Genomic DNA, 27680 nt, shown 5'->3' with positions numbered 1-27680 from the left:
CAGCAACCATGGCCTCAACCTATCAGAAATACTTCTTTTGTCCTATCCATACCAACCTAACCACCTGTGTAGTTTAAAACTGACTTTTCCTCTTTTCCCAGTTCTGATTCAGGGACTTGGACCAAAACAAAATGTTACCCTTTCCCGATGCCTGATTTCAGCACTTTCTGTTTTTATTCTAGATTTCCAGCTTCTGAAGAAGTCTGATTTTCAAATATATTTCATGCATGTGCAAAGACAGAGCACTGCAATTCTGTGTCAATGTTAGAAAATACATCATCTTATTAGGAATTTTTCTTGCAATAAGTTTTAACAAGTTATATCTTAACCCAGTTAGAAAGCACATTGTAACATTTCACTGTATAAATTCAGTGAAAGATATTTTTAGTTTTCTATGGAAGTTATGGAATTGGAAACTGCATGGAGGACATAAAAGGGAAGAAAATCCTGAGGACCAGGGTTTCAACTTCTCTTCCAATCTGATAGGGTTTTAACTGCTAAACATGGAGTAAATTAATATTCCATAAACATTGTTGCAGTTTTGAGTCTGTTATGTTTGAGATACTACCAGGAACAAAATTGACAACTTCCATGCAAAATATTTCTCATTCAAAAAGTTGACCTTTCAATGCGTCATCCTTTAGTCACACTTTCAGAGTTTAGACAATTGAGGCATGACTAGATACTTTACAGACTGATTCATCACGTGGGTATTTCAGAAGGTTAATGTACAGATTTTCAGGACCTTGACGAATGTACTCTCAATGAAAGAAAGTGAGTAGTTATGAATTTCACCAAAGCTTTTTAGTCCTTCTCATGGCTTAATCTATTGCATTATTTCCAATTTTCAATGACACCAGGAACTATCATCATCTTCCTCTGGTACAGAATTTACCTGTGGTAAAATATGTTCTGGGGAAGACAAGCAGCAGCAAATAATGCAGCTTTCACATCCTACACAGACGATGCTGAATATCTGCACATGATTGTATGCTGTGTTCCGACTGAGCTAATTTTCTCTGCTTGCAAGTCAGTGGTTTACTTGTTCAACATAATATCAATAACAAAGTCCATACCTCTCGCTTTTGTTTTCAGGGAAAGTGCTGTCCAGTCTGCAAGTAAAGTTAGAGAAAATGTGTTAATCCTTTATCATTGTTGGAAAAATACATATATTTAATTTGTCAATACATATATTCATATTAGATTAATACAAATCATTTATATATTTGAACACTTCCCTTTTACATTTTTTCTCCAAACTGGAAGGAATTGGAGAAAACCATTCCCGGTCATTCTCACATATATCTCGTGATCATCTGCATCACTGTTACTAAAAAACTCTCAAACATCTTACTTACTGCGATACAGGATCAGTTGAGTTCACAACGTTACCACTATTCAATTTTTATTTCCATTCATTATTGGAAAAGGATACCAACATAACTAATTGACACCTCCAGATGGTCATATCATGCACCAGGTTGTTTAAACCCAATATTACTGAAATACAGATCCTGCATTCACTACTACATTCCCTCCCCACCCAAAAACCTAGACATCGTCTGATGAAAGAATTACATGATGATGGTGAGAATATGGCACCGTGAATTGTAAGGGATGAAGGACCCAGAGGGATGAAGGTTTCAGAATGCACCTCCTTCCTATCAGAATATAAACAGAGCATTGGTAAGAGAATGGGAATAACGTGGTTTAATTTGGATTATATTAAATACAGATATTCATCTAAGATTATCCCCATTCTCTTTCACTATCTTGACATTCTTAGCATTTCAGCAAAATTCCATAACGGTTTGCAAATTCATCAAGTGAGCGATGAGTATTTGATAAAGAAAACTGTCACAGTTGAGCCTGATCCCAACCTCACCTAAAATGCACTATTCCACATAATTGTGGGACCTTCTGATTCGTGTTAGAATGAGAACTCTTGTGGTTGGTTATCTTGATAGCTTGTCAATTAAGTCAAGTAAACCTCTTCCACTCTCTTGAGTCAAATCAGAGATTCTAACTTCTAGCTCTGGCATAATTTTACTTTGTAATAATTATTTTGAAACAAACTAAACAGAATGAGTAAATGCTGCGTGCAAAGAATGCAAAACTCCATTTAAAGATTTCTTTTAAAAATTTGAGACTCTTGGAACTTGTGCAGTACAATGCTACTTGTTATGCAGCATCAGTGTAATTTATTAGAAGTTAATTCAGCAAGCAGGAAAATAAATGAGATGATTTGCATTGGATGTGTGACTGTTTTCAATATTATTCAATATATCTGTGAACAATAGATAGGCCACACAGAGTATTTATAAATTATCTTGAAGTCATTTTCAAAGAAGTTACTAAACAAAAGCACTGGGAAATCTTCTTTCTTGGTAATACAACTGAGCGAAGTTCGCAAATTCCAGCAGTAATTAATAGTGTAACAGCGGTGCTGTTTGCATTGGAAAATTAAAAAATGTCGCAACGTTCATCTTATGAATAGAGAAAAATGAATATTGCCCTGTCTAAGTGGAAAGCTTCAAGTTGATGTTTAGTATGCTGCAATACTGGAAAAGTGAAATAAAAATGGAAAATGCTGGTAACACTCAGCAGGTCAGGCATTGTCTGTGGAAGGGGATATAAGAAATGTCTCAGGCTGTTCTGATGAATGTTTTTTCCGACACACAACATTTAATCTGATTCTCTTTCACAGCGTCTGCGATTCCAGCATTTTCTGTTCTTCACTAAATCTACAGTCATGCCTGTTGGCCTGGTGTACCGAGAAGGAAAATGTTCCACAACTTTTATTTAATTTCGGAGAATTTGGCAGAGTAATTGATACAGTATCAGATCCAGATGTAATGCCAGTATTTCACTACAGTACCAAGGGAGAAGCACCCTTTCAGGAACATTCCTTTGGGGTTGCAGCATCTATTCCAGCAATAATACTAAGAACTTCTAAACTAAAGTAAATTCTAGTGCAACTGCGTGAATGCAATAATATGAACATTATAACCAACACTATTGAATTCTCAGTACTGTTTGAGTGAACATTATTATTCACTAGACTAAGTGGGACCCATTGGGTCCCAGTCACATGGGGGGGTGGGGTGCGGTGGGGGTGTGTGGGCTCAGCAGCTCCGGCTCCGACCACACTCACCAGCTGCAGGACCCGGCTCCGGACTCACTCACCAGCTCCAGGACCTGTCGTACTCAGTGGCTCCCAGCCCCAGCTGCACTCATCGGCATCTGGCTCGTCGTGGTGGTCGCCGCCCCCGCCCACGAACACAGCAGCCCGCGAATACAGCAGCCCGCGAACACAGCAGACCTCGCCCACACATCGTTCCTTCAGCTTTATCCCCGCTGGTGATTGACAGCGTGAGCTGGAAGCGGCGTCGCCGTCCCAGCGAATTGCAGACCAATAACTTTTAAAATATTTCACTAATCTTAATAAAACTGGATGCACTTGCAGCATAGGAGAATGGCGAGTAAGGTGGCGAAAAATCATAGCGCTATGGTGGATCATTTTTGCGCAAAGTTAAAAACAACGTAAACCAGAAGAGAACAGATGAGAGTTTTAGTAATAGTATAGAAGAAGATGTAACACAACCTCCAGAAATATATATTCAATATATTCCTGGACAGAAAGATAATTTAAACTTTCCTAATACAATAAAACTATGATTGTTTGCTTTCTGACTATTCAGAAATCTGATGGGATGGCATCCGCTCATTAGATGTTGTGTCCTGTACTCCATTGCAACTCACCAGTCCTATGCTCCACGTAAACTGACCTTAGCCCTGCTTCCTTCACTCCCTTTAAATTCAGATCCCAATGGAATATTTGTTATAATATTGTGCAACACTAAACTAACAGAAATGTATGTATAGAGCAATAACCTAATAAACTGGAAATTTTGCTGGCTCTGCACTACCAAAGACACAAGTGCTCAGATTAAGACTTTTACTGTGGAAATGGAATGGGTACAATGCATTTCTTAATCTTGTGTGATAAATTTAGTGATAAATCTATATAATGTTAAATAATAATGTATTCTAAAATTGAATTCTGAAGGCCATTCATACTTTGTCAGTTAAATATATTGTCTTTACATTCTAAAAACTCTCGTCATCTCTGCATTGGACGAAATGCACCTCTTCACTAATATTTTACTGGCTGGATTTTGAGCTCAATGAGAATGAAATCTGCATAAATTTGCATAGATACTTTTCTGTAGTTTTGCTCTGAAACCTGCAGTGCTTAGAAATCAATGTTAATACACCACACTCCAATAATTTGAGTGTGCAATAATAGGCTAAGCAAATTCACTTAATTTGCAAGGAAACATTGGGTCGAAATGTTCATAAACTTTTTTTACCATGGTTTAAAATGAAATCAGTGGCATAATGTAAATTTGTTCAGGCTTGATGATCTCCTCATGGGTCACCGTATCTCTGATTATCACGCCAAATGAGTGAGATTCTGAGCTGCATCCAGCCAATGTTACACAACAGTCCTGAGCTGAGGATATGGTTGGAGTATGTAGCACAACCCGTTTTAATCATATCACAATTAAATGTGACATCTCTAAGTTTGCAGATGACACAAAGCTGGGTGGCAGTGTGAGCTGCGATGAGGATGCTATGAGGCTGCAGGGTGACTTGGATAGGTTTAGTGAGTGGGCAGATGGATGACAGATGCAGTATAATGTGGATAAATGTGAGGTTATCCACTTTGGTGGCAAGAACAGGAAGGCAGATTATTATCTGAATGGTGTCAGATTAGGAAAAGGGGAGATGCAACGAGACCAGGGTGTGCTTGTACATCAGTCACTGAAAGTAAGCATGCAGGTATACTGCGGGCAGTGAAGAAAGCTAATGGCATGTTGATCTTCATTGCGAGATGATTTGAGTTTTGGAGCAAGGAGGTCCCACTGCAGTTGTACAAGGTCCTGGTGAGACCGCACCTGGAGTATTATGTGTAATTTTGGTCTCCTAATTTCAGGAAGGACATTATTGCTATTTAGGTTTATTTCTGGGATGGCGGGACTGACATATGATGAACCAATGGGTCCACTGGGCTTATATTCACTGGAATTAAGATGGATGAGAGGGGATCTTATAGAAACATACTAAATTCTTAAATGATTGGACATAGATGCAGGAAAAATGTTCCCGATGTTGGGGGACTCCAGAACCAGGAGCCACAATTTAAGAATAAGGGGTAGGCCATTTAGGACTGAGATAAGGAAAAACTTCACCCAGAGAGCTGTGAATCTATGGAATTCTCTGCTACAGAAGGCAGTGGAGGTTAATTCACTGAATGTTTTCAAGAGAGGGTTAGATTTAGCTCTTGGGGCCAAAGGAATGAAGGGATATGGGGAAAAAGTAGGAACGGGGTACTGATTTTAGATGATCAGCCATGATCATATTGAATGGCAGTTCTGGCTCGAAGAGCCGAACGGCCTACTCCTGCTCCTATTTTCTATGTTTCTAAAATATATGGTTTACTTTATTTTACTTTATATTTAACAATAGATTTCAAGTATTTTAAGTTGTTTTTAAGTGATTTTTTAAAAAAGTGCTGAATTATTTTGTATTTATATTTAAATCAATTTCAAGTTTTTTTTAATGTGTCTGATTATCATTTAAAGACAGTTGAAACTATTTAGCCTGCAATAAAGTATTCAGGTTAATCCAGGAACCTACCTCCCAAGGCCTAGGTGCTATTTGCAGCCCACAGGGTGGTGAATTTGTGTACTTTTTTGCCACAGCAGGCTGTGGAGGCCGTCAATTGATATTTTTAAGGCAGAGATTGATAGATTCTTGATTAGTACGGGTGTCCGGGGTTATGGAGAGAAAGCAGGAGAATGGGCTTGGGAGGGAAAGATAGATCAGCTATGATTGAATGTGGAGTAGACTTGATGGGGCGAATGCCCTAATTCTGCTCCTATAACTTATGAACTCCGCCTCTTGGGACAGCTCTGGAAGCCAGGCTGCAGCTCAGCCAGTTCCTTAGTAGGTGCAGCCATGGGAACAACATGGATAGCAATGGCTGGTGACTGAAACAAGGAATTGCAAATGCTGGTTTACAAAAATAAGACACAAAGTACAGGAGTAACTCAGCGGGCCAGACAGGTGATAGGCTGGACCATTAACTATGTTTTTCTCCATATTTACCTTCAATTTTGTATACTCCTAAGTAGTCAAACAGAATAATTTTTATGGAGCATGCAGTCTAAATGAAGTGTGAAGTTATAATATACTTAGAATATTCATGTGTGCTGAAGGGCCTGTTCCTGTACTGTATTATTTCATAATTTATTTCTAAATCACCGAGGGTGAAATAAAGATAGCAAAAGGAAAATGTGATCAAAGAAATGAGAAAAAAAAATCTAAATTCGAGAACTGTGACATAAGTTCGATATAAATTTAGTTATGCTGACCCCAACAACTTTCATCATCGGTTAATTACTTTAGGTCACCTTGCTCTCTTTTTCTGCAAAAGCTGATAGGTTTGAATGCTCAAAGGTGTTTTAACTTCATCCATGCGGAAGTGTCAACCAGCAGTAAGCCGGTAATATGATTCGGAAATGCACCTCGTCAAACGTATTCAGATTTAATGATTGGAGGAAAGATTTCTAAGGGAGAAGGACCAGATTGCGAGGCAGCAAAAAAAAATTATAAGCCTTTGGTCGACTTTGAAAAGAAAGGCAGTTCAAATGATTCATATTAGAGCAATAAAAAAAACAATTTGTAACCACCTTTATATATTAATCAAATCCATTTACAACTGACACTGGATGGGCTGTGAGAAAATTATTCAATTGATTTCCATACCTATTTTGGGCCGTGATAAATTGTACTTCTAGTTTATGACGTCAAAGGCAATGCATGTTGTAAGGTGGGCCAAATTTTACACCTGCATTGACATTTGTGGGTGCACTAAATGGTTGTTGCCTGCGCATCAATGCCCCCCACACCAATTCTGCGGCACGAGAATAAGCATCAAACCTAAATTACTGGAGCTAAACAGCGGACATGTACCTCACTCATAATTTTTGAACCTCATAATAAATCTTACAAAATACCGTACTCAAACAAGTCCTCTTTAAAATCCTAGAATCTTTCTTACCTCTGAAGAAATGTAAGGAAAATGAGATGGATGCAAGTATGGACATTGGCACAGTGGCCAGCATTCTGGATTTAATTCGAACCTCTGATGAATATGTGTAATGTTTTTTACATTCCCCCTGTAACCACACATGGCATTCCTCTTGTTTCCTACCACATACAAAAACTTGTGAATTGGGAGGTTAAATGGCCAATGTAAAATTGTCCCATGCGTAGGTAGATAGCAGAATTGATGAGAATGTGGGAAGAATATATTACAGGGAACATTTGTGAGGTAATGCAATAGTTCAGAGAGCTAGCGTAGGTGGGATGGGCCAAACAAACTTTTTCTACGTAGTAAGGAAATAGCATGTGCATTCCTTACACAGAAGAGTTACTAACAATAGCATTAGGAAATCTAATAAAGAATCCAAAAATAACAGCAATTTATTGTTGATGGTGAGCAAATTTGTTATGAGATATTAACTTTGGTCACACTAAATGATCCCTGTGAAAGGACCAATAAGTATTTTCAGAAATTCCAGTTGTATCATTCTGCTTCTTCTGGAATGAGAATGATTTTGTTTCGGTACTTTCATTCCCTGACATAGAAGTCATTCACAAGGAGCAGCTTGGCTTCCTCTGGGTAATGGAGCAGGGTTTTCTCAAGGTTGGTGTAAAAATCCTATTTGGCCTCATCCGTCGTGTCAGGGCACGTGCATTGGTGATCTTGACATCCTGGTTCTACCTCAGACTGATGCAGTGGGTTAGAATACATATGCTTAGTGCACAGCGGATCCGAGATGCCAGACTAGCTCATTCTTGTTGGGGAAAGCTATCCCAACATGGTGTCATTCCTCTTCCTGTTTGCCTTTCCAGAAGGTATTCCCAGTGCCTTGAGTTGCCCATCTCCTGCCTGTCACGTTTCATTCAGGGTGGTGCTGTCAATGTCAGGGCATCTGAATTCTCAGACATTCAGATCTGTGGCTGTCCATGAGGATCTTATTAAGGCAATGAAGATGCCAGCGGATGCCTTTTTTTTAACCGTTGATTGGTCACTGTACATTAGTTACCATTGCAACTACTTAGTGGAGAACTTGTCTGAGGGTCTCAGACAAATAGAATGCAAGGTCTACTACATGATCACTAACATGTACATAATAAATGTGGGTGTGTACACACATCTGTCAGTATACAAACTCATAGAGATGGATGGACTCACCACACACACACACACACACACACACACACACACACACACACACACACACACACACACACACACACACACACACACACACACACACACACACACACACACACACACACACACACACACACACACACACACACACACACACACACACACACACACACACACACACACACACACACACACACACACACACACACACACACACACACACACTCCCATGTCTCTTCTTCACCCTGCCCTTCCTTTCACACCTCATGCTCAATATTTTCCATTTGCATATTTCTTTTTCTTCAGTCCCAATGTCTTATCCTCCGTCTCAGTACCCCTCACACTCTTACTTGTCTGACCCTCTCATGCCTACTCCCCCCACCCTTTCTCCTGCATTATACTAATTGGACTCCACCTTCCTTCCGTTTCCCAGGGATCTCCTCCAACTCTTTGCTCTTCCCCGCCTAACCCCACCCTATCACAGATAGACACAAAATGCTGGTGTAACTCAGTGCGTCATGTAGCATATGTCTGGAGAACATTGCAGCGACGTTTCGGGTTGGAATCCTTCACCGCTGCAATGATTCAGTGCAATAGTATTAAGTAATCACTTTCACTTTGCAGCCAAAAAGGGAAATAAGCAATGGTTCCAGTGTAGAAATTCTTAATTCTCTACAGAAATGAAAGCCATATATGTCAGTTAATTAAGTACAATATATTATTGATTTTCCTCCACATCATATTTGGACACGGTAATCCAATTATCAGGTGTAATTCACATGCACCACCTTAATAAATAGAAAATAGTATGGCAATGGATGATAATGAATAAATAACATCTAAAACTGTATCTATAGAACAGTGTGTCCTGAACAACACTGTGTGAAGATAATAAGTGGAAATTGCAAAGTAAATTTGACATTGTACTGTATGCAAACTTTTCATATAGACTGAGGAGAACTTCCACATCAACAAATTTCACTGGAAATTAATGATGCATGATTACTGGAAATTAATGATGCATGATTATGCTTTAACTAAACAGTTCAATGTCAGTATGTACTCTGTGCCTGGACAAAGCCATATGTCACGGGATATCAAAATGCTCAATTGACCATTCAATTCCATCTGCAGCCGCACATAATTTTTTTTAAGATTAGGATTTGATTTGAGATTATTTGGTTCTGATGGATTTACTACAAACTTGCATTGGCAAGTACCCTGAACATCTTTTACCACATTATTCTACTCTAAATAGTGCATTTCAACTGAAACTGGGGAGGGGGGAACCTGGACGAGAGGAGAGGGCAGGACAAAGCCTGACAGGTAATAGGCTGATGCAGGTGTGGGGTATTGTTCATAGACACAGCGGCGGAAATCCTGGGGGACACACCCGCTACTTTGAGATGTGGGGAACCCCCCCCCCCCCCCCCCCCCCCCCCCCCCCATGTTTTGTAATGCGGACTTTATCAGACACTTTCTAAGGGCTGAATCGGCCCGTTCGCGGGGCCTTTCAGCGCCCGGCGCGGCTTAAAATCAAACTTCTGCATCGAGGCGATCGAGGCTCTCGATGTTGAAGCCCCCGCCGGCCGATGAAAGACCCTGTGAACGGGCCGATTCAAGCCCCACGATTCGGGGCGGACGAAGCTGCTGTTGTTGGAGTTCAGAGTCGGTCCAGGTCAACCCCGATGACCAACCAGGTCAACTCCCGATGTTACCGTCCACAGGGCACATGGCCGAAGCCTCGTGTGTGTGTGCACGTGTGCACATCCGCGCGCGGGGCCACCAAGAAATTATGTCCCCCGCATGTTTTGATAGCGATGCATAGACAGATGATAGACAGAGGCCAGAGATGAAAAGTCAGAAGTTATGAAGCAAAAAGATTGAAGAGTTGCCAATTGTGAAGGTAGAGGAAGGAATGTAGGTGGAAGGGGAGGGGATAAATAGGTGCATGTACATGTAGGGCACAGGGGAGAGGAATCGGGGAGGTTAGGGGAGGGTTTTGTCAAAATTGGAGAATTCAATGTTTATTCCACTGGATTGTAAGCTATCTAAGTGATTACACTCTATTTGAAGTATGATGCTGCCTGTCCCGCTGAGTTACTCCAGCATTTTGTGTCTACCATCGATTTAAACCAGCATCTGCAGTTCTTTCCTACACATGGGGTTAGAGGAGGTGCATGTGAACTTGTCGCACCTGGAAGAGCTGCTGGGATATCTGGATGGATGTGAGGAAGGAGGTATGAGGACAGGCAGGTGTTACATCCCTTGCAATGCGGGGGGAAGTACCCCGGGAGGGGTGGTTTAGGTGGGAAGCGATAACCAAGGAGTGGCAGAGGAAATTATCTCTGCAGAAGACGGAAAGAGTTGGGATGGGAAGATGTGACTCATGGTGGGATCATGTTGAAGATGGCAGAATTATAGGAGAATGATGTGTTGGATGGAGAGACTGGTGGTGTGAAAGGTAAGTACCAGGGGAACTCAATTCCTGTTCCATCTGGGGGGAGGGGGAATGAGAATACAACCACAGGACACAGAGGTGACGCAGGTGAGAGATCCACCGATGCCAACAAGGAGGAAATCACGCTTATATAGAAAGAGGTGATTTCAGATGTCCTAGAATGGAAAGCCTCACCTTGGGAGCAGATGCGGCAGAGACAGAGAAATTGAGAGTAGGGGACAATGTCTTTGCAAGAAGCAGAGTGGGAGGAGGTGTAGTCCAGGTAATTGTGGGAATGGGTGGGTTTGGAGTAGATGTTAGTCCATAGTCTGTCCCCTGTGATGGAGACAGAGAGTTCAAGAGGTGTCAAAGATCAAGGAGGGAGAGGTATCAGAGATAGTCCAAGTGAATTTGAGGGCAGGGTGGAAGTTAGTGGTAAAGTTTATGAAATTACAAGTTCTGCACAGGCACAGGAGGCAGCCCCGATACAGATGCTGTTGAATGCGTTGATTACTGATGTGACCTCACTAGCTCCCCATGTTAACAGAGCAAGACGTCTTTCCATTTACGTTCACTGTTTTTACAATAAAGACTAACTTATCATTCGCCGTTCTAATTGCTGCTTGCATCTTAACTTTCAGTCATTTATATGTAATACGTGCATGGGCCCCAGCGATGCCTGCCTCTTTGTAGGGTATGTCGAACAATTCATGTTTGAGGCGTACCGTGGCCCTATCCACGAACTCCACCTCCGCTACATCGACAACTGCATTGGTGCTACCTCCTACACCCATGCAGAACTCACTCACTTCATCCTTTTCACCACTAACTTCCATCTGGCACTCAAATTCACCTGGACCATTTCCAACATCTCCCTACAGTTTCTGGACCTCACTATCTCCATGGCAAGTACCAGACTACTGACCGACATCTACTATAAACCCACTGACTCCCATGGCTATCTGGACTACACTTCTTCCCACCCTGCTTCCTGTAAGGACTCTATCCCCTCCTCCCAATTCCCCTGACTACACCGCATCTGCACCCAGGATGAGGTGTTCCAAACCAGGGCATCAGAGATGTCCTCATCCTTTAGGGAACGGTGGTTCCCCTCTTCAACTCTTGATGAAGCTCTTACCAGGGTCTCCTCTATACCCTGTAACTCTGCTTTCACTCCCCATCCCTCCAGTCGTAACAAGGGCAGAGTCCCCCTTGTCCTCACCTTCCTTCTTAAACTATATGTAACACTGAGATCATTTTGAACGCTGACATATTTCAATATTATTAAAAAATATTGCACATTTCCTTCTTTTACCAAAGTCAACAACATATTTTCTATACTTTATTCGATCTGACATGATTTCAGAAATTAATTTAGCCTGCCAATATCTCCCTGAGGTTGCTTTGCATTCTCATCTAAGATCACAATGCAGCCTATCTATGTAACACCAGCAAACCTGGCTATGTTGCACGTGATCTGCTTAACCTTAATATAGATTGATGAAGATCAAGCTGTGCCCATTGATTCCTGTGGCAATCCACTGCTCACAGCTTCCCAACCCAAACTGATTTATTTATTCCTATTCGCTGTGTTCTGCCCATTGACCAATTCTAAATCCTGATTAACTCGCCAAATACCATGCACTAAACTTGATTAATTATTTCCTGTGTGGCACTTTAACAAAGCCCTACTGAAAATATAAATAAATACTGATAATACATCATATTAGCCAATTCATGTTTACCAAATAAATCAAATATAAATTTCCTTTTATAAATCTATGCACTTTGCCCAATGTATTATAATTTTGCAAGTGCCCCTCCAATCCTTCATAACAACTTCCAGCATATCCCTTATAATTCACATCACACTGATTAATTGAGACTTTTATGTTCTCTCTCTCTCTCTCTCTCTCTCTCTCTCTCTCTCTCTCTCTCTCTTTTTCTTTTCAAAAGCAATGCTGCATTTGCTATCTTCCTATCAGTGTTCCAAAATCCTGTGTCTGAGGATAGTCGGCGGAGCTTTCCAACCGGACTTTCCAACCTGCCCCCCTCTTCCACGTCTTTTTCTCCGAGCTCACTCCCCCCCGCCCCACACACCCCTCCCCCAAGCCCCCCTGCCCACACAACCCATTGCCCCCATAACCCCCACACAACCCCTCCCCCCCGCTCACAACCCTTCCCCACACAACTCTTCAGCCCTGCACACCCCTCGCCTACCACACACCCCCAGCCACCCCCCCCTCCCACACACACCTCCCTCCCACACACACCCTCTCCCACATCCCACGCCCCTCCCCGCCCACATACACACCTCCCCCCTCCCATGGGTTGCGTTTGGGGACCAGGCCTCCCGTTTGACTGGGACCCATTAGGTCCCACTTAGTCTAGTTACTACTCTCTTTCCATCAGTAAACAAGAAGATAGAAAATAATTCCCTGTCGAAAGTCTAAAAAAATGTTAAGATTGTTTCCTGCTGAAGATTGAATGATTACAAATATTAGCGTTAGCTTTTAGCCTAGGAGATATTTGATTATGATTCTACTTAATGCTGAATCACATCTTCCAATCCAAATATAGCCTCATCAGAGGTATTCAAATTCACCCAGTCCATTTCCGACATCTCCCTACGTTTCTAGAGCTCACTATCTCCATCACGGGTAACAGACTACTGACCAACATCTACCACAAACCCACTGACTCCCATGGCTATCTGGACTACACTTCTTCTCAGTCTGCGTCCTGTAAGGACTCTATCCCCTACTCACAATTCCTCCGTCTACGCCACATCTGCACCCAGGATGAGGTGTTCTAAACCAGGGCATAGGAGATGTCCTCATTCTTTAGGGGACGTGGGTTCCCCTCTTCGATTATAGATGAGACTTTCTCCAGGGTCTCTTCTATATCCAGTAGCTCATTCCCCATTTCCCCAGTCGTAACAAGGACAGAATCCCCCTTGTCCTCACCTTCCACCCTACCAGCCGTCACACACAACAGATAATCCTCCTACATTTTCGCCACCTCCAATGGGATCCCACCACTGGCCACATCTTCCCATCTCCTCCCCTTTCGGCTTTCTGCAGAGACCGCTCCCTCCGTAACTCCCTGGTCAATTCGTCCCTTCCCACCCAAACTACCCACCCCCCTGGTACTTTCCCTTGCAACCGCAGGAAATGCTACATTTGTCGCTTTACCACCCCCCTTGACTCCATCCAAGGACCCAAGCAGTCTTTCCAGGTGCAGCAGAGGTTCACCTGCGCCTCCTCCAACCTCATCTATTGCATCCGCTACTCTAGGTGTCAACTGCTCTACATCGGTGAGACCAAGCGTAGGCTTGGCGATTGCTTCGCCCAACAGCTCAGCACAGTTCGCCTTAACCAACCTAATCTCCCGGTGACTCAGCACTTCAACTGCCCCTCCCATTCCGAATATGACCTTTCTGTCCTGGGCCTCCTCCATGGCCAGAGTGAGTCCCACCGCAAATTAGAGGAGCAGCACCTCATATTTCGCTTGGATAGTTTACACCCCAGCGGTAAGAACAATGACCTCCAATTTCAGGTAGCCCTAGTTTTCTCCCTCCTTCCCCTCCTTTCCCTTCCAGGCTCTCCCACAGCCCACTGTCTCCGCCTCTGCCTTTCCTCTTCCCGCCTCCCACGCCCACATCAGTCTGAAGAAGGGTCTCGACCCGAAACGTCACCTATTCCTTCGCTCCATGGATGCTGCCTCACCCGCTGAGTTTCTCCAGCATTTGTGTCCACCTTCGATTTTTCCAGCATCTGCAGTTCTTTCTTAAACATAGTTTCATCATAGTTCATTTAAAAACTAAAAGCGGGAGCTAATGAGCTAAACCCATTGGAAAGCGGCTAGAAGTCGTGATTTGATAGTTCCTGGCCACAGGTACAGGTATCATCATCCAATGATATGCCAATATCTCATGATGCATCAAACATCATGATGTATGCTAACTATCATAAATTCAGAATTCTACCATTGCTAAGTGAACATCTCAGCAGAGGTCAAACACGAAGGCAGCTGAATCAATTTAAAGTTACACCATTTAAAGCAAAGTAGCAGTTGCACAGGAGAAATTCAAATGGTTAGAAGCAGGTGGAGACAGTTGTTGGCAAACTCATTCCTCATGGCAAAAGGCAAAATAATGCAGCAAACTGGAAAGAGCAAGGTTTTCTGATGCTGCACTGGAGGAAAGTAAATGAGGGGAGATGTCTCCATTCATATCAACAATAATTGTTAAAAAGTAATCAGAACATGTAATGCTTTTTAGGAAAGGAAAGGGCAGAATTTAAACAGTCTAGCCAAAATGTGACCCCAATTTCACATCAGTGTGGTCAGATTGCACACCCTTCCTAATTCAAAATGTGGTTAACTCCAGCAATTATGCTCTCTATAAAGAATTAGCTAACGTTACAAATGGATAGAACATATAATACTACAAATGCATAGACTGAACAACACTATGGTTATGGCCCATATTAACCTGGACCCACTACAATTCACCTACTGCCACAATTGGGAGGTTTCACGGCAGTCGGGTCACGACCCATGACCCGTACTGTTGCTACGCTACGCCAAATGGAGTACACGTGATGAACTGCAGGTAGGCACTTACCATTGTTTCCAGGGTAGCGGGCCCGTTAAAACTCGCTGAAATTGTCAATTTTTGCGCTGTAAATAATTATGGAAATCGGGATAAGCGTGTGAGACATTTAGCCTACTTCAGAATTCCAAAAGCGAGGAGACATGACGGTAGATAGAAGTGAGAGCTGAAGGGACAACAACAGCCAAAGTGCTTAGCGAACATTGGCCGTTTGCTCACTGCATTTCATCAACTAAGGCATTATTTGTGTTTTTTCTTGATTCCTTTGGCATCTAAAAAGTTTCAGAAGTGATAAATCTGGCTGTAAATGTTTATAATCGCCCATGGTTCTCGTGGGTTTTTACATACAAAATGAAAACGCATCTGAAGAAAAATTTACAGCCAGATTTATCACTTCTGAGACTTTTTAGATATCAAATAAATCAAGAAAAAACACAAATAATGCCTTACTGTTGATGAAATGCAATGAGCAAACGTGATATTTCCCAATATTTTCAATTCCGATATGTTCGCCAAGCACTTTAGCTGCTGTTCTCCCTTCAGCTCTCGCTTCTCTTTACCTTCATTTCGCTTCACTTTTGGAATTTTAAAGTTGGAGACATGTCTCTCACACTTACCCCGACTTCCACAATTTTTTTCAGCGCAAATATTCAACATTTTGGCGGTTTTTAACAGATAGGAAAGTACGTGTTTCTAGCATTAATAACATATACCGGAGTTACGGATGTCCTCCAGATGGATTGAGCGGCTCCGTGCGTCAAGCCCTATGACCCAGTGACCTTACGTGCAACCCCCCCTATAGGTCAACGGGGAATGCGATCTCGCTGGCTCTCCGTTCTATACTGGAGCAGTTGGTCAATAAAAACACATACACCAGACTGTTGTTCATCCACTACAGAGCTCAGTGTTCAACACCATCATCTCATCCAAATTTGTTACCAAGCTCAAGGAACTGGTCTCTGCCCATGCCTTTGTAACTGGATCTCCACCATCTCATCAACAGAACACAAATTGGTAACAATATTTCCTGCATGATAACCATCAGCACAGGAGCACCTCAATGTTGTGTGCTCAGACACAATTCCAACACCATCTTTAAATTTGCCGCCGACACCACCATTGTTTGACAAATTATCTGTAGCCCTCATTATCCGTAATTTGTTCGACAGATTACGATAATGATAAGTTAGTATAGGAGGGAGATGAGTCGTCTGTTGAATTGTACCAGACCAACATCCTTGCTCTCAACATCAGTAAGACCCTGAACCTGATTGTTGACTTTAGAAGAGGAAAGTTGAGGATCCACGAACCTGTCTTCATCGACGGGTCAGTGGTGGAGAGAGTCAATAACTTGAAGTTCCATATTTGCATAGGATAGATGGTTTCAGTAGAAAATTGTAAATTGTAGTGTGGAGGATTGTGCTAGTGATTGAGGGTGGGCCGAGGGGCCTGTTTTCCGCACCTGCATCTCTCAAAAAAATGTAATATTCTATATTTTCCTAACCTTATAATTTCAGGAAACGGATTAAAAAAAATTACATTTGAAAGGAAAAAAGAAATGAAATAGATTCCTGAATCCAAATCAGTCGTGGGGAAACAATTAGTGCCTAAGAAAGAGAAAAAACAGCAAAGCAGTCAATCAAGAGTTAAAAGAAAATACGTGACATTAAATAGGATTAACAAAAATACAATACATAAGTGATCCAAATTATTTTAACCTTTGTGAATATGCATAAATGCACATTCAGCAACTGATATGAAATTGAAAATGTTTATAATGTTTATGGCTATTTATAACCTTTATGCACCGTGAAATTTGGTGCAAACTGCATTCAGACCACAATAAACAGACAAAGATAAAAGCCGATTTCTGTTTTAGGACAGCAGATGAGTGGGATAAATGCAGTAGAAATTATAAACCAAAGCATTTAACTGGTGGTGGAGAAAACAGGCTTCATATTCCTGCATAAAACCTGATCTTTATAATTGTTAAACTCTGATCGCGTGTGCGTGTGTGTGTGTGTGTGTGTGTGTGTGTGTGTGTGTATGAATCTGTGTGTGTGCGTGTGTGTGAATGAGTCTGTGTGTGTGTATGTGTGTGAATGAGTGTGTTCACATCTGCTCGAAAAAACGACGCTCTAACGGTAAAAACTTTACATATTCTGGTAGAGATTTATCACGTGGACTCCAAAATCGTCTTACCTGAAAAATTCTTGCTTTATTTCTCAAGTTATTAATCAAAATGTTCAAAATTCTGAAAGAAAAATACCGGCTTGCTTTGGTTGATGTGATGACGTCACTATGGATCTGCTTCGCGCGACCTGCGCTATGTTCCACGCACTACGAGTGATGTCACCCACTCTCACCCAGACCACTCCCCCTCCTCCCTCCCCCCGTACTCGTGCCCTGCAGCCGGGAGCCACCAGCTGGGAGTGAGGGAGTATTGCGTTCGAGAACCAGCCCTCCCCTATAACGACCCCTCCCCTCGGGCTCTATATTGAAGCCGCTGAACACGCAGTCCTTTGGCTGCTCCCTTCCTCCTTCCTCTCCTCCTCTCCCCCCTCTCTCTCCCCCCTTCCTCCCTCCTCCCTCCCCTCCTATTACCTCCCTCCTCTCCCCTCCCCAGCCCTCTCTCCCCTCCTCACCCTCCTTCCCCCTCACCTCTTCCCCCTCTCTCCCCCTCTGCCCCTCTCTCTCTCTGCCCCCTTCTCTCCCTCTCTGCCCTCCCCTTCTCTTGCTCTCTTCCCAGTCTCCCTCTCTGGTGCCCCCCTCTAGTGGGGCCCCTCTCTTTCTCTCTGGCTCTCTCTCTGAGCCTACTGCTCTGCCCCTTTCATGGTGCCCTGCCCCGGGCTCCTCTCTCTCTGCCCCCTCTCTGGGCTTCTCCTCTCTCAGCCTCTGCCCCTCCCTCTCTCTCTGCCTCCCCTCTCTATCTCTCTGACCCCCTCGCTCTCTCCCTCTCTGCCCCTCTGTGTATCTGCCACCTCTCTCTCTCTCTCTGCCCAATCTCTCTCTAGAAGCGCCTGTGAGTTGTCAGTCACGGACGGCACCCGTCTCGCCCGTCGAGGAGAATATAAAGCTGAAGGGGTGGAGTGAGCAACACTAACGCTCCGCCGGCTGAAGAGCGTCTGCGTGGTGTGTAGTGGGCGAGCGGCTGAGCCTACTGCATGGCTTTCATTGTGCCCAGCCGCGGGCACCATCAGCTGCTTCGTCCAACCTGGGCTTCTACCCGCGAAGCCTCGGCCGGGGTTCTATGCGGCGATCCAGGAGACATCGAGACAGCAGCGGTGAGGCCTCGCGACGATGGACCCGCGGCGGCGGTGGGGCCTTGCTGAATTTCAAAATCCGCAGAGAAATCTACCTCTTCCTCTTTTTACATTTTTTTCCTCTCTCATGTCTGGTGGGGAGGAATGGGAGAGGAGTGGGGGAGGTAGCGAATGGGGAATAAAGGGAGAGGAGGGCAGTGGGGGAGGTCAGGAGGGATAGTGGGGAGGGGTAGGAGGAGGTGAGGAGTGGGGGATAGAGGGATACGAAGGGGTAGGGAGGGTAGAGGAGTTATGGAAGTTGGGAGGGAGTGACTGAGGGTAGGAGAAAGGAGAGGTGAGGGAGGGATGGGGAGGGGAGGAGGAGAGGGGAAAGAAGAGGGACAGTGAAGAGGAGGGGGAGGGAGTACTGGGGGATGAGGGGAAATGAGCCGCACCTGCGTAGTTGGGGGCTATGCACGAGTGGTGGAATATTACGCTGGGGGAAAGGGTTGCATTGGGGGAACGGGTGAGTGGTGGAATATTGCTTTGGGAAGCAGACCCAACAGTCTAGTCTTTAAAAGCTGCCAGATAGATATGAATTTATTTCAGTCGTTACAAAAGGTACAGATTGTACAGTTAACAAGGAGCAAAAGGCACGTGATCATCATGTCAATTGATCTAAGGCAATGGTCATTATATCCACCCTGGTGGTCTCTGTCCTGTTATCACTGTTGCCTCATGTAGTACTCAAGATTCATTTGGAAGAACGAGAGCTAATTGAAACAGAGGTATTGTGCACTATGTCATTGGGTGATCGCCAATGACATAATGTGCTCTACATTGGCCAAGTGAACAGGCATTTCAAAGCCATGTTTGGCCTGCAGTCAGGTTGCTTTGGCCAAGTTGATAAGCTGCTAACTTTACATCATTTTTGTCCTTTTTTTGCTTTCTAGTATTTTAAGTACAAAATACTTTTACCCGGGCCTAGAGCCGGATAGCAGGCGTTTATCAGAACAATTCTAGGGACAGTGTACCAGATTTCCTGCTTGGTTTATTGTTATTTGAACAGTAAGCACAGTACTGAAGATAAAATGATGGTATTCCTAAAAGTAAATTAATAAGCATCACTGATAGCCAGAAGCACACAAGTTGTTCACCTTTTGCCACATTGGATTATAAAATACCAATTTGCAAACTACTTTAAAAATAATTAGATTATCGAATTAGTTAACAGTTCCATTTTATCAAACTTTTTGGAATACTACAGTTAATATTACAGGAAACAAATTCATGAAAATATATTAGATTTGTTAAACTCTCTATCTCATGCATGTTCATGCATCTAAAATGATATATTCGATTTCTTAAACTCTCTATCTCATGCGTGTTATTTACTTCTGTCACAGGAGAATTTTATATTACAATGCCAAAAATCAGGCTATGTCTGTGCACAATTATTTTCAGAGCCATTTGAGATAATACATCAATTATCCATATCTGACTTCCTATCAGTCATGGATACAATCAAAAGAGCAACTATACCTGAAATCCAAGAAAAATCATACAACATTAGCTATTGTTTAGAGCATTTAAATTATTAACTATTATGTTATTTACATAGTACAATTTAATTATACAGAAGAGATAGTAGCAGGAGTATAACTTGTCTGGAATAAGATCGTGGCTGATCTGACCTTGGCCTTTGTCACTTGTTCTCCATAATCCTTGATTATTATACAGTCCAAAAATCGGCCTATCTCAACCCTGAACATATTCAGTGACTCAGCATCAACAGTACTCTTGGGTAGAGAAGACCAAGGAGTCATAACGATGTCTTCATCTCCATGTCAAATGGGTGACCCTTACTCGGAAATTATGATTCTCTTGAGAAGAATCATTCTCAAAAGAGAAATATGGAAGACTGTAATTTGAACACATTTTTCAAAAGAAGAAATTACAGCACAAAGTTTGCTGCTTGCATATTTATGACGTCATATTACTATTTCAGATTCAGTGTAGAGAATCAGGGAAGACTTTACATATAAGTGGATGACTCAATTAGTTTTAACAGTGTGGTAGTTTATAACTGTGTGCCTGGTTATACAACTCAATCCGAAATGTTGCCTATTTCTTTCGCTCCATAGATGCTGCTGCACCCGCTGAGTTTCTCCAGCATTTTTGCGTACCTTCGATTTTCCAGCATCTGCAGTTCCTTCTTAAATACTTTAGAGTCTGTTTTGTAGGTTGTATGTTGGACTTTGTGACTGAATGTCAGTTGACTGAAGGCTACTTATGGAAAACAGAAAAGCTTACTTTATCTTTGTGAGAATAATTTGCCACGATCAACGGAGAATAATCACAAAAACTTTCATTTTAACAATGACTTCTTCCAGAATTTAAAGGTTTGTCCCAAACTGCCGAGATTTCATTACATTTTACCTTTTCAGTCTGGTGCTCAGATTACAAACTAAAATATTTGGAAATGATTCAAAGCAGAAGACCAGAAAAAATGGCATCATATATTACAAAAATAATTATTTTGAAACCTGCTTTTACGGAGATATGCTTTGACTGGAGACAGTCACATACATTTTACTAAGTTGACTCCTTTGATGAAGTAGATACATGAGGAAAGGTACAATAAGTTGGTCCAAGACTCAGTGAAGTTGTGGAGAATGAGAGGGGTTCTAGTGGGAAAATTGGATGATCCTATGGGGGCTTGACAAGCAGATACTGAGGGGATGATCATGCAGGAATATAGAACAAAGGTTCAGTATAAAAGGTTTAAGAAGATGGGGAACATTTTCATCTTTCAGAGCAAAATAATTTTTTGGCACTCTTACCCAGAGAACTATGAATGGTAAATCACTGAGCATATTTCAGCGTTGAGATTGATAACATTTACATCTATGGAACAAGTGGGATACATAGATACAAAGACAATAGGTGACGGATTAGGCCATTCGGCCCTTCGAGCCAGCACCGTCATTCAATGAGATCATGGCTGATCATCCACAATCAGTACCCCGTTCCTGCCTTCTCCCCACACTCCTTGATTCCGTGAGCCCTAAGAGTTCTATCTAACTCTCTTTTAATTGCATCCAGTGAATTGGCCTCCATTGCCTTCTGAGGCAGAGAATTCCACAAATTCACAACTCTCTGTGAGAAAAAGTTTTTCCTCATCTCAGTTCTAAATGGCCTACCCCTTATTCTAAAACTGTGGCCCCTGGTTCTGAACTCCCCCAACATCGGGAACATGTTTCCTGCATCTAGCGTGTCCAATCCCTTAATAATGTTATGTCTCTATAAGATCCCCTCTCATCCTTCTATTCTAGTGAATACAAGCCCAGTCGCTCCATTCTTTCATCATATGACAGTGTCGTCATCCTGGGAATTAACCTTGTGAACCTGTTGAGAGTGTAGTTGCATACTAGCTCTGATGTGTCATGATATTGAAATGGTGAAGTATACTCAAGGGGGTCGAGTGGCCTTTTCCTGTTACTCTTTTCTTATGTTGGTATGCAACATTTCAGCAGTGCTTAAGAGGAAAGGAAATATCGAATACAAGGAAGTCCATTGCTCCTGTCTGAACTCTCAGTTCTGTACTTGAACTGTTTGTTTCATGATCAGTGACTTTGTACCTTTTATAAATTGCATTTCCATGATAAAATTAGCATTAAAATAATTTCCTAGTTGGAAAGAAGTTGCAACACTATCTTACTTAATATATCATTTCGGTAGCAATCCAGTGCAGGACTGTGTACTCCTTGTAGTTTCCAGCATTTCCAACAGTCCGAAGTTCCCATCAATAAACATCACAATTGGACTTGTGATAACTAGAATAGTGAAAGGGCTTGGATAGAGTGGATATGGAAAGGATGTTTCCACTAGTGGGTGAGTTGAGGACTAGGGGTCATAACCTCAGAATTAAAGGACGTTATTTTAGGAAGAAGATGAAAAGGAATTTCTAGTCAGAGGGTGGTGAATCTGTGGAATTCTTTGCCACAGAAGGCTGTGGAGGCCAAGTCAGTGGATAATTCAAAGGCAGAGATAGATAGATTCTTGATTAGTACGGGTGTCAGAGATTATGGGGAGAAGGCAGGATAATGTGGTTTGGAGGGAGATAGATCAGCCATGATTGAATGGCACGATAGACGATGGGCCAAATGGCCTAACTCTGCTCCTATCACTTATGACCTAATAAACTATTACTATTCTTCCTGATTAATTTTCAAGGTTGGTAATGAAGAAAAGATGTTGAGTGGGAGATCATTTTACAATTGATTTGCCCGTTGAATGGAAATCTATGCTTGGTTGTCTTATGGAATGAGTCCTTGGGGAAAAGTGATGAAGAAGGAGTGGAGACTGACATGGAGAATCGCTGCCTTGGCAGATATCTATGCTGCAACAACATCCCACTGCACCTTAATGGCTCATCTGTCTATCAATTCTTCACTTGTCTTCTACTGGTGACATTATACACAGCAGCTGCTCTGCTCACACACACGGATTTCCATGCTGATAGCTGCCACACATTGCAACACCTTGGAACAATTGGGTTCAAATTGTTTTTATTACTTCTTCAATCCTGCTGTTTCTCTCTACTGTTTATCAAATGATTGGTATATTCAGAAGTTGTGGGGAGACCTATTCAGGTGTCTGAGGTTATGGGGAGAAGGCAGGGCAATGGGATTAGGAGGGAATAATAAATGAGAATAATAATTGTCAAATAAATGTACATCCCCTATAAAAAAGCAAGAATCAATTCAAACACTGATAATTTAAAGCAGGTGGCAGGTCGGCTAACTTGTCAGAACTGCATGTTGTACGGTGAATAGGTTGAGAGATCTGTGGCTCAATGCACTGTTTAGCATTTAACCAGACAGTTCTGACATCAACAAGATCAGCCAGGTTGCCAAACCTGTTTTAGAATTTGTTATTTTGCAAATCTATCTTCAAGGAAAAAAAAACAAACGGGAAACTTTCCAGCTGCAGTGCCAATTTACAAGGCATACTAAGGTCAAACATTATTTATAATATTATATTTGTTTCGAGCCTTTTATGATTTTAGGTTCTCTCAAATCACTTTTCCAGCAGTGAAGTACCTTTGAAATGTAGTAATTGCTGCAATGAAGCAGCCAATTTGCGCACCGCAAGCTCCCATATATATAGCAACATGATGAACATCAAATTATGAGTTGGCTGAAGGATGAATTTTGGCCTAGACGTTGGGGATTAGGGTGCTGCTGAGAGAGCCTTTGTTTAACATCTCATCTAAAAGTGAGCGTATATGAAAGTGCGGCTTTTCCTTAGTACTGCGATGCAGTCTAAGCCCAGATTTTCATACTCAAACCTTTACATTGGTGCTTGAACCCTTCTCTATCAATGGTGAGAATGCAACTAAACAGCAACGTGGGTCAGCAGACACTGAATTACAGGGTAATTAATAGGAATGCAGTTAATGAAAGATAATGGCTTCACGTATGCTGCATACATTTTCTATGACTCCGCATGAAATTTGTAATACTTAAAAGTTAAGCAGACGAAAATGTAGACTGCTAGAAATCAGACACAGCCAAACACATTTTGAGGCAGCAATTAATACTCTGGTCACCACAGTATCGAAACTATGTTTTTATTGATATGTTGTTGGTGGAGTTTACATTTAAAAATTCATGGGTGTTAACATATCGGATGACCTGCCCTGGGCCCTGCACATAGATGCAATCACGAAGAAGGCATGCTCCTTTCTTAGAAGTTTAAAGAGGTTTGGCATCTGAATACTCTAACCTTTACAGATGTACTGTAGAATGTATCCTGACTGGCATATCATGGCCTGGTATGGTTTTTCCAACACACACATCAAGAGGATGCAGAGGGTTGTAGACTCAGGCCGGTCAATCACAGGCACAACCCTGCTATCAGGCAACTGAATTGTCCAACCACAACCAAAGAGAAGTCCTGAACCACTATCCACCTCATTAGTGACCTTCGGACTATCCTTGATCGGACTTTGCTGGCTTTACCTTGCACTAAAAGTTATCCCCTTATCATGTATCTATACACTGCAAATGGCTCAATGGTATCATGTAATGTCTTTCCGCTGACTTGATAGCACACAACAAAAGCTTTTCACTGTACCTCGGTAAATGTGACAATGAACTAAACTGAACTCATCTATCATCAAGGATCACCACCATCCAGGCTATATTCTCTTCTCACTGCTACCATCAGGCAGGAGGGACAGGTGCTGAACTCGTACACCAGCAGGTTCAGAAACAGCTACTTCCCCACAATTATATGGTTCTTGAACCAACCTGCACAATCCTAATCCTACCTCGACCACGGAATACCATGGCCATGTACCACAGATAATTTAAAAAATAATTATGTTCTTGCACTATGTCTTGTTTATGCAGTCTTCTTTCTTTTAGAATATTTAATGTAATTAATTTATAATTTTCTTTTCTGTGTTTACCATCTGTGTTCTGTCTCTGTGATGCTGTTGCAAGCAGGATTTTTCATTGTAGCTGTACCTCACCATACTCCTGCATATGACAATACATTTGACTTTGCACCGCCTAACATGAAATGGCAACGAGGTTCAGCATTGTGAGCACTGTCAGCAACACTCAGACACAATTAAAGACAATAGGTGCAGGAGTAGACCATTCGGCCCCTTCGGGCCAGCACCGCCATTCAATGCGATCATGGCTGATCATCCCCAATCAGTACCCCGTTCCTGCCATCTCCTCATATACCCTGACTCTGCTATCTTTAAGAGCCCTATCTAGCTCTCTCTTGAAAGTATCCAGAGAACTCGCCACCACCGCCCTCTGTGGCAAAGAATTCCACAGACTCACAACTCTCTATGAAAAAGTGTTTCCTCGTCTCCGTTCCAAATGGCTTACCCCTTATTCTTAAACTGTGGCCCCTGGTTCTGGACTCCCCCAACAATTGTGGAGTTAGAATTCTGAAGAAGGGTCTCTATCCGAAACATCACCCATTCCTTCTCTCCGGAGATACTGCCTGTCCCGCTGAGTTACAGCAGCTTTTTGTGTCTATCTGTGGAGTTAAATTATTGCCTGCCCTTCTGTACTTTGAAAAACAAAGTAGTGTGGATAACACCAGGCACCTGCTGTGATCCTGGCCCCATTCACTAACAAAAGAGATGAAACAGATAGTTGTACTGATAGTTTTGTCATTCATTCGTGCAATGTATCAGTGAACGAGTTGATAAAGGTAGCCTGCAATGTCCTTGAAATTAGTTTTTTCTGACCTGGAACTATCAGATACGATGGATAATGTTATGCTGGGCGTAGCAATCTGATTTCTGATTACTGTAAAAGGTCTTCCCTCATCTTGTATCATTTAATATAAAATATAGTTGAGATATGTCATGCTTTAAGATTTTAAATATTTTTTCTACAGAATGGATTGGAAAATTAGCTATATTTAATGTGGTGCAGTTTGAAATTACACTTATTTAAAACAGCTGGTGACATAGGGAAACTTATTTATGAAATAACCACGCACTGAAGATAAGTGAATTCCATCCTCTGCAACCAATGTGATTTCTACATTATTTTAGTAGGTCCCAAAGGACCAAAGATGACTCCACAACAGCTGGGGGAAACCACATTTACTGAAGAAGAAAGAGAACATTTTGCATGTCACCTGCATCCACCAAAAAGCCAGGCTGGTCCCGACCCCAATATTTTTTCCACCAATCACTGAAGAGGATCCTGGATTGGCCAAAAATTAGCAGTATTTCTCAAAATGACTTTGTCAGTTGTGCAGTTTGAAGTAGCTTGCAACCAGAGAGCTTTGCAAAACAGTGGTGGCTGGTGACAGGCAGGTGGGTGGGTGATTTGAAAAGTGGTGTGCTCATTCTGCCGTTTCCCCAGGGCCTGTGCATGCTTATGCATGACATCAAGGGTTTGAAATCCTGAATGCTCTTTCACCTCGTTCAGTGTTCAAGAACCAAACATTTCCAGGAGTGAGTAGAGATATTACATTTCTTCAAGGAGGCTTCGAGTCCGTTTTTTCCCTCTGTCCACCTAATAATCTTTTGCTGTAACAGAGCTCCGTAGTGTTGTAGGAAGTTCAATAAAATGCTCTCACCACATATACTGATGAAGAAGCTGAAAGAGAAAACTTGTCAGACTCCAAATCAAATCTTGAACCATTTTGTATCTCATCTATCTTAGACGTTTGTCTGGAGCCCCCTCACCTGCATCCACCAAAAACTGCCACCACTGGCGGTTAAGGAACATTTGGTTTCTCAAACAAGAAGACTAGCTTAATGAGAATGACCAGCAGATTCAGGAGCTAATTCGGACACATATGATTTCATTTATTTATAGATATTGTTTATGACACTTTATAAATATTTTTGTTTTGTTTTTTTGTATGCTGTTTCACATTTGCTGTTTATTCTTTAATTCTGTCTGAAATAAATAATTAATAATAATTTTAAAAAAACCAAAAAAAAATCCCCACAAATGTAAGACTTTTCTGGACTGGATGCTCCACCTTTCCTCATGGGAAAATGAAATAAATCTGCATGTACCAGAAGGCAGAGCTCCAGCAGAAAACCCTGGGACCTAATGGTGCAGGGAGAAAGCACTGGATGTTCAGGGATCACCAACAACTTCTGCCATATTTGATTTGCAAATGACATTCTTCCTTGTCCAACCAGGAAGATTAATGAAAGGTGTTCCAAAGTGCCTTTTGTTGAGCACTCATGGGAAAAAAAAACGATTCCAAGCTGGATTCCACTCAATTAACTCATTACTTGCCTCCTCTACTTTGCATATTCTCTACTTCACAAAACCCCAGCTATGCTAACATTCCCTACCCGCCATGTCTTCCTTGACTTCTTAGAGTAATGGAGTCAGAGCATGGAAACAGGTTCCTCGGTCCATCACGTCCAAGCTGGTAAAGATGCTAGATCAAAGCTAGTCCCATTTCCCCATGTTTGGTACATTTCCCTCTAAATATTTCCTGAGTGCGCCAGTGCCCCAATTACTCAATTTTCTCCACATTACTGAAGACCTTATAGTGCACCTT

At 42.2% G+C, this 27680-nt stretch overlaps 1 protein-coding gene across 2 annotated transcripts in view; it reads right to left on the bottom strand.

Annotated features, from left to right (window-relative positions):
* LOC129695691 (guanine nucleotide-binding protein G(I)/G(S)/G(O) subunit gamma-7) overlaps window positions 1-27680 on the bottom strand; it is a 242026-nt gene that overhangs the window by 80337 nt on the left and 134009 nt on the right. For both annotated transcript variants that reach the window (XM_055632874.1, XM_055632873.1), the window contains one exon: window positions 1077-1112. The gene's annotated coding sequence lies outside the window, so the exon portion shown is untranslated. The remainder of the gene's footprint in view (window positions 1-1076; window positions 1113-27680) is intronic.

The sequence above is a fragment of the Leucoraja erinacea genome, chromosome 3, assembly GCF_028641065.1.
Source record: "Leucoraja erinacea ecotype New England chromosome 3, Leri_hhj_1, whole genome shotgun sequence".
Lineage (NCBI taxonomy): Eukaryota > Metazoa > Chordata > Chondrichthyes > Rajiformes > Rajidae > Leucoraja > Leucoraja erinaceus.
Note: the sequence above shows the minus strand (reverse complement) of the source record. Positions and strands in the feature narration are given on the sequence as shown.